Source organism: Ovis aries, chromosome 3 (assembly GCF_016772045.2).
Source record: "Ovis aries strain OAR_USU_Benz2616 breed Rambouillet chromosome 3, ARS-UI_Ramb_v3.0, whole genome shotgun sequence".
NCBI lineage: Eukaryota > Metazoa > Chordata > Mammalia > Artiodactyla > Bovidae > Ovis > Ovis aries.
Window position 1 is genome coordinate 44761210 of NC_056056.1, and position 13407 is coordinate 44774616.

The window sequence follows — 13407 nt, forward strand, 5'->3', positions numbered from 1 at the left end:
ACAGTAAAAAAATATTCACTTCCTGTTATAAGAAGGAGGCTTCCCACAGACACTGATTTACAACTGGATGAAAAAGTTAGGGACAGTGGGCTTAGTTTACAACAAGCCCAGATCTGGGAGATGCCGGCAGTCCAGAGATTGTGGATAAAATTGAGACAATGTTGGCATAGAGTCCTCAAAATATGCACTGCAGATTTGCTGAATAAAATATTCCCCAAACCACAGGAGATAGAATTCTGACAGTGAAACTCCAAAGCATGCCTACCTGTTCAAATGCTATGAGAAGATTACTGTACTTCTGTCAGCTAATGAAGTGAAAAATTGAAAATACCAATTATATTCTAGAAAGGTTGACTTTTCTGATGGAGCACCTTTTCATCTAAGTGACAGTATTATTTATCACGTGTTAGTTACTGTGTTCAGTGTACAGAAAAGCCTCAGGAACTTTGGCAACACAAGAATCTACAAAAGTTGGCATTTGTTGTACCATTAAGAAGTCTTGAATTATTGACCTTCCCTATTTTATAGAGATAATAATCCACATACCATAAAATTTACCCTTTTAAAGTATATAATTCAGTGGATTTTAATATACTTAGAGTTTGCAGCCATCACCACTGTCTAATGTAGAACATTTTTATCAGCCCCAAAAGAAATCCTATGTACATTAGTAGCCACTTCTCATTTCTCCCTCCTTCTAGCCCTTGGCAAGTAGTCTTTTTGTCTCCATGGATTTGTCCAGTTTATACATTTCATGTAAAAGAGATTCTGCAATATGTGGCCTTTTGTGTCTTCTGATCCTTTCTTTTTGAAGACTCTATAAGATAAATCTTACTTAGCAATGCTTTAGAATGTTTTAATTTCCACATTGCAGTGATTATTCTATTATACCATTTTTCAAAAAGACAAATAATACCCATTGTTATGCTTGTGTGCATGCCATTTATTTATTTTAATTTTGCTGAAATTTAATTGTAGTGTTATATTGCCTTCTGCTATATAGCAAAGTGACTTGTATGACACTTTCTCAGACTAGTGGGCCAGTAGAGGGGAGGTCATCTTCCTTGCCCTCTTCCATTACCTGTTCTGTCTCCAGTAGGGTTTTTTGTGAGGTCATGTCAGAACTGTTATAATGCAATAAAACCTTTTTCTTTGCATGATCTTAAGACTACAATTACAAACGCTGTTCTTTTAATCAGTGAACCAGCTGTGGGCTATATGTAAGGATGTATGTATGTATGTATGTATGTATGTATGTGAGTGTATACCTACAAGTGTTTTCCTGGCTTTGATCTCTGAGAGGGCCTAGAAATAGTGACAGTCTAGTAGCAGTGGTTGAACTGAGAAGAAGCTCCAAAGCACTTCCCAAGCCAAACTTGCACCAGAAAAGGGTCACAGTCACTGTTTGGTGGTCTGCTAGTCACCACTACAGCTTTCATAATCCCAGCAAAACCATTACATATAAGAAGTATGCTCAGCAAAATGATGAGATGCACTGGAAACTGCAGTGCCTGCAGCCAGCAGGTCAACAGAAAGGGCCCGGTTCTTCTCCATGACAATACCCGACTGCACGTCGTACAACCAATGCTTCAGAAGTTGAGGGAATTGGGTTCTGAGTTTGGCCCCATCTGCCATATTCACCTGACCTCTTGCCAACCAAATACTATTTCTTCAAGCATGTTGACAACTTTTTGTAGGGCAAACACTTTCACAACCAGCAGGAGGCAGAAAAATGCTTTCCAAGAGTTCATCAAATCCCAAAGCACGGATTATTTATACCACAGGAATAAACCAGTTTATTTCTCATTGGCAAAGATGTATTGATTGTAATAGTTCCTATTTTGATTAATAAAGGTGTGTTTGAGCCTAGTTATAATGATTTAAAATTCACGGTCCAAAACTGCAGTTACTTTGGTACCAGCCTAATAATTTCAAATGTTCAGAGAAAATGTGTGTGTCTGAAAGAATGTAAATTTTATGCGGCTGTTGGATTGAAGGTGTGTGAGAGTCTTTGTGTGCTTCCTGCAGCTTTTCTGTTAAAGTTGTTTCACAGTACCGTTGTTTTTTTTTGAAAGAAAAAGTTCTCTTCTAAATTGACTACCAGTTACCAAGTTCACATTGGATGCTCTATTTACTCAGAAATTTTTTTTTTTTTAAATGATCAGATTGGGAGTTCCCTGTGGGTCCAGTGGTTACGACACTGCACACTTTGGCTTCAGTAGGGGTGAGTTTTATCCATCCTTGGTTGGGGAACTAAGATCCCACATGCTTTGTCATGTGGCCAAAAAAAAAAAAAATGTTTAAAATGATCAGACTGATACAAAAATGAATTTGAGTGTTTATACAAAATAGGTGAGTGGAAAATTATGCCTTAAATATTGAAGGTTGACATAGGACTTCTGATTTTTTTTTCTTAAATCTTAAAATACACTATACAGTATATAAATCATTTCTAAACAGGGATGCATTAAGGAAAACTAGCATCCACAAGGACAAAACACCCCAGGCATTCATCCCCTGACCTAACAAAATGACAGACCTTGAAGTGACTTCAAAGCTGCAGAAATAACTGGCTCTGACATGTACCAAGATGGGGGAAATACATCCCACAACCTTGAAATAAATGCTTAGTCTTTGAAGAGAACAAAAGAAAAAGTAGTTTCATATTTCATAAATAGAATTTAAAAGTTGAAGAGTTCACAGTATTCATTTGTCATTTTGTTATTAGTTTGGAAAAGCTGGTAAAGTTAAATCAAGCTTATTCTTATATCCATCCTTTCTCTCTTTGGTGTTTTAGGGGAACCAGAAGCATTTAAAATATTAATTTCTTTCTCCAAGTGTCAGTGGAGGACTGTTGAATGCTTTCATTTCAATGCTCTTAGATCCAAGCAGGTTAAATTTCATTTCATACCTCTTAGTTTGGAATTCACAGTCTTCTATAGTTTAGTGATAGCCTTTCTAACTTCCCTCTTCACCACCTTGTAGAAATCATCTCTAGAACACACTCTTATTTATTTTATTCTAAAGAAAAATCTTTGGTCCTAATTATATGTGATTTTTCTCACTACTATTTTCTGAATGTTCATTACTCACCTGAAAAATATTTTGTCAGTTCCATTTCTTCCTTGAAGTTATTTCTAAACATTATTGTTCTACAGTGAGTTCTCATGTTAAATTTTATAGCTTGTTTATTGAAACCTTTCCTTTGACATTTAATCATATATTTCCTATTAAATCCTCTGCATTTTTGTTTTATTGTTTGTGTCTATACTGTCTTCTCAACTAATTTGGTAAACACCCAATGAGGACATACTATATTTATACCTCATAATCTTCTAAAGAACATCTAGCTGTTTTTTGTTGTTATTGAATTTCTTTTTAATGTACTTAGTTAGTTCAGTTGCTCAGTCATGTTCGACTCTTTGCGACCACATGGACGGCAGCATGCGGGGCCTCCTTGTCCATCACAAACTCAAACTCATGTCCATTGAGTCACTGATGCCATCCAACCATCTGATCCTCTGACTTCCTCTTTTCCTCCTGCCCTCAAATATCCCAGCATCAGGATCTTTTCAGATGAGTCAGCTCTTCGTACCAGGTGGGCAAAAATATTGGAGTTTCAGCTTAAAATCAGTCCGACCAGTGAATATTCAGGACTGATTTCCTTTAGGAAGGACTGGTTGGATCTCCTTGCTGTCCAAAGGACTCTCAAGAGTCTTCTCCAATACCACAGTTCAAAAGCATCAATTCTTCAGTGCTCAGCTTTCTTGATAGTCCAACTCTCACATCCATAGATGACTACTGGAAAAACCATAGCCTTGACTAGACAGACCTTTGTTGGCAAAGTAATGTCTCTGCTTGTTGGTTATAACTTTCCTTTCAAGGAGTAAGTGTCTTTTAATTTCATGGCTGCAATCACCATCTGCAGTGATTTTGGAGCCCCCCCAAAATAAAGTCAGCCACTGTTTCCACTGTTTCGCCATCTATTTGCCATGAAGTGCTGGGACCAGATGCCATGATCTTAGTTTTCTGAATGTTGAGCTTTAAGCCAACTTTTTCACTGTCCTCTCACTTTCATCAAGAGGCTCTTTAGTTCTTCACTTTCTGCCATAAGGGTGATGTCATCTGCATGTCCGAGGTTATTGATATTTCTTCTGGCAATCTTGATTCCAGCTTGTGCTTCCTCCAGCCCAGCGTGTCTCATGATGTACTCTGCATATAAGTTAAATAAGCAGGGTGATAATATACAGCCTCGATGTCCTCCTTTTCCTATTTGTAACAAGGCTGTTGTTCCATGTCCAGTTCTAACTGTTGCTTCCTGACCTGCATACAGATGTCTCAAGAGGCAGGTCAGGTAGTCTGGTATTCCTATCTCTTTCAGAATTTTCCACAGTTTATTGTGATCCACACAGTCAAAGGCTTTGGTATAGTCAATAAAGCAGAAATAGATGTTTTTCTGGAATTCTCTTGCTTTTTCCGTGATCCAGCGGATGTTGGCAATTTGATCTCTGGTTCCTCTGCCTTTTCTAAAACCAGCTTGAACATCTGGAAGTTCTCGGTTCACGTGTTGCTGAAGCCTGGCTTGGAGAATTTTGAGCATTACTTTAATAGCATGTGAGATAAGTACAATTATGCAGTAGTTTGAACATTTTTGGCATTGCCTTTCTTTGGGATTGGAATGAAAACTGACCTTTTCCAGTCCTTTGGCCACTGCTGAGTTTTCCAAACTTGCTGGCATATTGAGTGCAGCACTTTCCCAGCATCATCTTTTAGGATTTGAAATAGCTTAACTGGAATTCCATCCCCTCCACTAGCTTTGTTAGTAGTGATGCTTTCCAACGCCCACTTGACTTCACATTCCAGGATGTCTGGCTCTAGGTGAGTGATCGCACCATCATGATTATCTAGGTTGTGAAGATCTTTTTGTACAGTTCTTCTGTGTATTCTTACCACCTCTTCTTAATATCTTCTATTCTGTTAGGTCCATACCATGTTTGTCTTTTATTGAGCCCATCTTTGCATGAAATGTTCCCTTGGTATCTCTAATTTTCTTGAGGAGATCTCTAGTCTTTCCCATTCTACTGTTTTCCTCTATTTCTTTGCACTGATCTTTGGGGAAGGCTTTCTTATCTCTCCTTGCTATTCTTTGGAACTTTGCATTCAAATGGGTATATCTTTCCTTTTCTCCTTTGCTTTTCAAGTCTCATCTTTTCACAGCTATTTGTAAGGCCTCCTCTGAGAGCCATTTTGCTTTTTTGCATTTCTTTTTCTTGGGGATGGTCTTACTCCCTGTCTCCTGGACAATGTCACGAACCTTTGTTCTTAGTTTATCAAACACTCTGTCTATCAGATCTAATCCCTTCAATCTGTTTCTCACTTTGGCTGTATAATTATAACGGACTTGATTGAGGTCATACCTGAATGGTCCAGTGTTTTTCTCTGCTTCTTCAATTTCCATCTGAATTTGGCAATAAGGAGTTCATGATCTGAGCCACAGTCAGCTCCAGGTCTTGTTTTTCCTGACTGCATAGAGCTTCTCCATCTTTGGCTGCAAAGAATATAATCAATCTGATTTCCTTGTTGGCCATCTGGTGATGTCCATGTGTAGAGTCTTCTCTTGTGTTGTTGGAAGAGGGTGTTTCCTGTGACAGTGCATTCTCTTGGCAAAACTCTATTAGCTTCTGTCCTGCTTCATTCTGTACTCCAAGGCCAAATTTGCCTGTTACTTAGGTATTTCTTGACTTCCTACTTTTGCATCCAGTCTCCTATAATGAAAAGGACATCTCTTTTGGGTGTTAGTTCTAAAAGGTATTGTAGGTCTTCATAGAATCATTCAGCTTCAGCTTCTTCAGCATTAATGGTCGGGGCATAGACTTGGATTACTGTGATATTGAATGGTTTGCCTTGGAAACGAACAGAGATCATTCTGTTGTTTTTGAGATTGCATCCAAGTACTGCATTTTGGACTCTTTTGTTGACTATGATGGCTACTCCATTTCTTCTAAGGCATTCTTTCCTACAGTAGTAGATATAATGGTCATCTGAGTTAAATTCACCCATTCTAGTCCGTTTTAGTTCACTGATTTCTAGAATGTCAACATTCACTCTTGCCATCACCTCTTTGACCATTTCCAGTTTGCCTTGATTCATGGACCTAACATCCCAGGTTCCTATGCAATATTGCTCTTTACAGCATCGGACCTTGCTTCTGTCATCAATCACATCCAACAACTGGATGTTGTTTTTGCTTTGGCTCCATCTCTTCATTCTTTCTGGAGTTATTTCTCCACTGATCTCTAGTAGCCTATTGGGCACCTGCCGACCTGGGGAGTTCCTCTTTCAGTGTTCTGTCTTTTTGCCTTTTCCTACTGTTCATGGGGTTCTCAAGGCACCAATCCTGAAGTGGTTTGCCGTTCCCTTCTCCAGTGGACCACATTTTGTCAAAACTCTCCACCATGATCATCTGTCTTGATGGCCCTACACAGCGTGGCTCATGGTTTCATTGAGTTAGACAAGGCTGTGGTCCTTGTGATTAGATTGGTTAGTTTTCCGTCACTGTGGATTCAGTCTGTCTGCCCTCTGATGCCCTCTCTCAGCGCCTACCGTCTTATTGGGGTTTCTCTTACCTTGCACATGGAGTATCTCTTCATGGCTGCTTCAGCAAAGTGCAGCCGTTGCTGCTTATCTTGGACATGGGGTATCTCCTTACGACCGCTGCTACTGACCTTGGACGTGGAGTGTCTCCTCTCGGCCTCTTCCCGCCGCCACTGCCTTCTTCACTTTGAAAATGCCCAAATACTCACAGATTAAATATGATATCACTGGAAGAAATTTTTATAATTTTCTTTAGATAATATAGTACAGTACTTGTCTATAAAATGTTTTAAAGAAAAGTGCTCGTTCTTAGATGTATACTAGGATGATAAGAATTAAGAAAGAAAGAAAATATATTGGATATTAGTTTTAAAAGGTAAACTAGAAATCTAGAAGATTGTAAAAAATATTTGTTACTTTTTCAGATGGGTGCCATATATTTGAACAGATAATTCGCATGTGTGTATTTGGTTTTAGGGAACGAAAACATTATACCAGCATTTTGCTTTTAAAATACTTTGGGCCTTAATTTCTTTAATGTTACCTAAGATTGGTGTGAACAATATTCATTTTCATTATAATAATGTTTCTGACCAGATTTTTACATCTAAAACTTTTAGCATGAGAATCATCTTTTTTCCTCTTTTTACTATTGATTATTTTTGAAAAGTAATGAACATCTCTAAATTCGATGTTGGGCCAAAACCCCAGTAACTTTGGCAGCTACCCACATCCTAACGTTATGTTGGTAAGGTTCATTCATACTGTTGCGTGCCACTGGGCATTACTGGTTTCAGCTGCTGTATAGTATTCTCTTTTGAGTATTGCATGATTTGTCCTCTACTCTCCTGCTGACAGGCATTTGGGTTTTTGCTTCCAGGTTTTTGGTATTCTGAAGCAATCAAGTGAGTACATGCAAGTACACATTCTTACACATTTCTTCTCTTGTACATGTTTTGGGAAATGTATACCTAGTCGGTCAGCTGGTAAAGAATCTGCCCACAATGCAGGAGATCCCTGTTTGATTTCTGGGTCCGAAAGATCCCCTGGAGAAGGAATAGGCTACCCACTCCAGTATTCTTGGGCTTCCCTGGTGGCTCAGATGGTAAAGAATCCACCTGCAATGTGGGAGACCTGGGTTCAGTCCCTAGGTTGGGAAGATCCCCTGGAGGAGGGCATGGCAACTCACTCCAGTATTCTTGCCTGGAGAATCCCCGTGGACAGAGGAGCCTGGCAGGCTACAGTACATGGACCTGACTGAGAGACTAAACACAGCATAGCACATACCTGTAAGTAGAAATTCTGGGCCATATTGGATATGGATGTTGAGTTTCAGATGATAATACAACTGTTTTCCAAAATGTTAGTCTCTTCAGATTGCCTCCTGGATCCTTGTGATACAATCCCACTCATCTTTGAAAGATTCTTTGTATTTTCAGTATGACGAGGTATATGAAGCTCATCTTATACATTTCCTATTCTAGGTCTGAAACCTGCCTCTTCTCCAAGGAACTCTGTTGTTTTTGTGAGAAATGTATATAGAAGGCACAATTTGGGCATCAGAAGTACCCATTATTGGTCTGGGCCTTCTTAGTGGATAGGGATAGTAAATATGTATTTCTTTTGCAGAGAAAATACATAAGTTCATACTAATAATTGTGATTCAGATTCAGTTATACAGGATTTTTTCTTTGATTTTATTAAAAATTTTGGTTCTAGGTGATATCAACATAATTATTTAATCTTGCACTTAAACAGATATGGTTTTAGTATAATATCACTAGTAGTGATATGATTATCAAAAACTAATTTCTTGGTATTCCTCCCATTTCTCTCCCTTTGGATATTCCATTAGGGATGAATAGTAAACTGTTGTATTTAAAATCATTTGAAGTAGTTCTTGGTGTGACTGAACTTCCTTTAGTTTTTGGTTTTAGGGGATAGCTTTTCCCCTTCATTTTTATTTAATTTTATTTTATAATCTTGTAAACCATTGCATGATTTCTAAATCAAACCTATGAAGTGAGATACATTTAGAGAAATCTAGCTTTCATTTCTTTCCACTCTAGCTTAGCCTGTCTCACCATTTTTAAAAAATTATTTTTTGGTTTATCCTTCCATTAAAAAAATCATTCATGTGTGTGTATCTCTTTCTCAGATAAATATCAAGATGCAATATACTCTGCTTTTTTCACTAATCACTCTATTCTGGAAATCTGTACAAGTATATAGAGATATTTACCATTCTTTTTAATAGCTTTATAGAACTCCATTGTGTAGTTGTGCCATAGTTTATTCAGCCAGTTGTATATTGATGGACATTTGAGTTGTTTCTATTATTTTGCTGTTAAAATAGTGCTGCAGTGAATTGTATTGGGCATAGGTCTTTTTTGTATTTTTGACATTCTTAGAAGAGGATTGCTGAGTCCAATGATAAATGCATATTTCATCCTGTAATCTTTAAGGCATATTTTGACAAAGCCTCTTGGGTGAATCTGAATTCCTCTCTACCTCCTCAGCTGAGAATCATTCTAGTTATAACTCCTTTTGGAAGGCATGGACTCACTTGCACCCTGAGTAGTTATAAGGCCTGCCGCTAAGGTGCATTCATGTATCTCACTTGATTGCTTGAGCTGGCTGGCTAAGATGAGGATGGGTCTTTGTTTGAACAGGGCCCTTCTGAGATGGAAGACAATTAAAATACGAAAGGTTAGCTTTTAGAACCAGGTAATTCTGAAGTATGAAGACCTCTCAGAGGAAAATACAAGATGTCTGGCAGACTAGGTTTTGAGGGCTCATAGGTGGCAGTCCTGCTGATACTGGTAGTAAGGGTATTTCAAGGAGTCGGATTTCATGTGTTGTCCTGAAAAGTTTTGTTCTGTGGCTTGAGCCTCTGCATCCCACAGGGACTTGGGTTAAAGTCATGTGGCAGTGTGAATTCTACTTAGCTGTTGTCCTTAAATAATAAGGACAGCCCTAAATAATAGGGCTATTTTTAATTGTGAGATCACGTTTTCTTTTACACTTGCAGTACATTAAGGACACCCTTGATCTGACGTCGCAAAATCCTTTCATTTGAAGGAATGGAATCTTTTGGATTGACCTTTCCTATGCTAAACTTTTTTTTTCTGCTAAATTAATGGTGGGTGTAGAAATCTGTATAATTCTTTGGGGGCAAACTGCCTGTCTTTCATTTCCTAGGACAGTGGCTGGAATACTTCAGGTGTTCAAGAAATTTTGATTGAATGAATGAATTGAAAGAATGGATGAATTTATTCAATTGGGAGTAGAAGAAAGTAGTTGGAAGTAGAGGGAGGTTTTTTTTTCCTTTTTTACATATGGATGTAGTTAAACATAGTTAAGTGTATACAGGTGGATGTATAAATATTTGAAAGCTAACCTAATTTTTCTTTTGAAAGTAGAAAAAGTTCATATTATTTATAAGAAATAATGAATTTTAAAGTGTTGGTTTTTGAAATCTTAAGATAGATGCTGGTATTTTAAAGGAGAGATTAAGATAATTTTGAAAGATATTTATAAAGTAGAATTTGAAGGAAAGTGAAAGTTGCTCAGTCCTGCCTGACTCTTTGCGACCCCATGGACTATGGTCCATGGAATTCTCCGGGCCAGAATGCTAGAGTGGGTAGCCTTTCTCTTCTCTAGGGGATCTTCTGAACCCAGGGATCGAACCCAGGTCTCCTGCATTGCCACAAGGGAAGCCCAAAGTAGAATTTAGTGGATAGTAATTGATTAGATGTGAGCAGCAAGAACAGTATGTAAGAATATGTAAGTTTCTGCCTTGATCAGTTAAGTGAATGGAAATATCATTTACTAAAACTGAAACCACAAGAAGATGGACAGGTTTGCTTGGTAATGAGGGCTTCAATTTTGGTCCATGTCTGACGACATGATATGCAGAAATTCTCATTTAAGGAATTAGAATAGTTGGAGAAGAGACGGCATAACCATCCTGTGGTTATGTGCTTGAGATTTAATTTTGTAAATGGAAAGGTAAACTATGGTAGAAGGTAAGATCACCTAGGGATTGTATATAAAGTGAGAAGAAAACAGAACACAGGTCAGAATTCTGGTATAAGCAGAAAAAAAATGATGCTTAAGGAAGAGTGGTCAGAGAGCTAGGAAGTAAGCTATTTGGAGAGTGTGTCAGATAGTAGGAGAGACCTTAAGTAAGATAAGGCCTGCAAGAGGTCCGTTAGCTTTAGGAGCAGGGAGGTACTGTGACTCTAGAGAAAGCAGGTTTCATAGAGGGTGGAGATAGAAGTCAGAGTGTAGGAGTTGAGAGTGAGACCACAATGGAGGATGTGGAGAAAACTCATTCAAGAGTTGGTTTTAAAAATGGAAAGTGATGGTAACTGAGGGTAGAGAAAAGTTTTTTGTTTTTCTTCTTAAGATGGGAGAGAAACAGTTCTGTTAGGAAGGCATGAGATAAAGAGAGAATGGACCAAAATAAAAAAAAAAAAAAAAAAAAGAGAGAATGGACCATCACTGGAGAATGTAAGAGAAACCAGTTTTATAGAAGACAAAAAGGGAGAGAAGGCATTTGAAGATGTTTAGGACAGAACAGAGAATCAAAAGTTGCTCCAGAAAGGGCTGGTTTGGGGGACTGGGTATCAGTGGGAGATAATGCCGAAACAAAGAACTGAAAGTCTCCATCCTCCCTGCATAATTAACAGCCTATCCTCCTTAACATTTGGAACAACAATTCAGAACCTTGGGGATAAGCAGCATTTACTATGGATTTGTTCTTATATCTTTTTGTCTTTAATTGCTGTTTGTAAGAATATGTAGTTTTAAAACATTTTTTATGCTAGTGATTTTTTTCTAGTTTCTATTGAAATATAAAGTACTTTAACTTTCTCTATGGTGTTTTTATTTCTGAATTAATTAATTTCTACCATTTTTGTTTTTTCTTCCAAATTACTTTGAATTTACTTTTAAGCTCTTAAAAATTTTTTTATTCATTTATTTTGGACAAAAATTGTATCTAAGGTATACACCATGTTGTTTCAATAAATGTATATCTTGTGAAATGATTGCCACAGTCAAACTAATTGATGTTATCTATCACTTCCCATAGTTACCTTTTTTTGTGGCAGGAGGTGGGGGGTGGGGGTGCTGCTGAAAACACTTGAGATCTACTATCCTAGCAAATCTCAAGTATGCAGTACATTGCTGTTAATGGTGATGTAGTGGTGAAGAATCTGCCTGCCACTGCAGGAGACACAGGAAATGGGAATTTGATCCTTGGGTTGGGAACATCTCCTGGAGTTGGAAATGGCTACCCTCTCCAGTTCCTGCCTGTAAAATTCCATGGAGAGAGGAGCCTTGGCAAGCTACAGTCCATGGGGTTGCAAAGAGTGAGACACAACTGAGTGACTGAAAACAGACAGACACAGACACACACACAGACACACACACACACACACACACACACAGTCACCATGCTGTACATTAGGTCCCTAGAACTTATTCATCTTACAACTGAAAGTCTGTATCCTTTGATCAGTATCTCTCCTTTCTCCCATCCTCTAGTCTCTGGTGGTAACCACCATTCTTACTATTTAAGAGTGTTTTTTAGATTCCACATATAAGGGAGATCATGTGTCTGACTTATTTCACTTAGCATGATGTCTTCCAAGTTTATCTGTGTTACAAATGGCAGACTTTCCTTTTTTAAGTCTGAATAATAATCCATTGTATATGTATACCACATTTTCCTTTTCCATTTACTGAGGACACTTAGGTTGTGTCTTTATTTTGACTACTGTGAATAGTACTACTTTCAGCCCTTTTTGTTTTTAACTTCTTTAGGTAGAGGCTTTGCACAAGGGACATTTTCATTATTATTTAGTTCAAAATACTTAATGTTTTTTTTCTGTTAACTTTTTGTTATTATTTAGAAGTGTTTCTTAATTTCTATCAGATGGATATTTGTTTTAATGCTATTTTTGTTTTTTATTTCCAGCTTAATTAGAGAATATATTTTGTATGATCTAAACCCCTTATTATTTCTGAAGATTTGTTTTGATCCATTTGATTTTTTAATTTCCAAATTTAATTTGAAAAGAGTGTATATTCTGCAAAAGCTTTGGAGTGTAGCACTCTCTGTATGTTCACTGAGGCAAGTTTATTAATTTTTTACTATCTATATCCTATTTTTCTGATTTTCAGTGAGGAAATATTAGACTTATTTATTTTTCCTTTTAGTTCTGTTAAATTTTTGATATTTTAAGGTTGTATTATTGGATGTATACTCAATGTAGGTTAATTTTTTCATGGTGAGCTTGACCTCTATGATTATGAATTGAACCTCTTTACTGTAGCAATTCTTAGAATGCCTTTCACCTTATTTTTTTGCTTAGTATTAATATTGCATCAGGCATCTTTTGGTTAGCATTTTCTTGATGAATCCTTTTTCTTCTTATCTTGAATTTTTTGTTTATTCTTATATATATCTCTTGAGTATCATGTGTTTGCTTTTAGTTTTCTTTTTCCAGTCTGACAATCTCTGCCTACTAAGCACATAATCCATTTACATGTGATGTAATTGTTTATATTTTCATCTTTATGGTTACCATCTTATTTTGTGATTTTTATTGGTTCTTCTTAGTTTATGTTTCTTTTCCTCTCCTTTCTTGCCTACTTTTGCATTGGTTGAATTTTTAAAAAATGCACTTAATTTTTTTAGGGTACTTCTAGATTCACAGAAAAATTAAGCAGGAAGTATAGAAAGTTCTCATATACTTACTAGTCACCTCACCCAAATCCACCCGCTCCCCACAGCCTCCTCTA

General features: G+C 37.3%; 1 protein-coding gene across 10 annotated transcripts in view; it reads left to right on the forward strand.

Moving 5' to 3' along the window:
• WDPCP (WD repeat containing planar cell polarity effector) overlaps positions 1-13407 on the forward strand; it is a 727433-nt gene that overhangs the window by 325193 nt on the left and 388833 nt on the right. Inside the window, exon 4 of one of the 10 annotated variants that reach the window (XM_060412062.1) lies at positions 2166-2224. The exons of the other annotated variants lie outside the window; for them this stretch is intronic. The gene's annotated coding sequence lies outside the window, so the exon portion shown is untranslated. The remainder of the gene's footprint in view (positions 1-2165; positions 2225-13407) is intronic. 10 annotated transcript variants of the gene reach the window in all.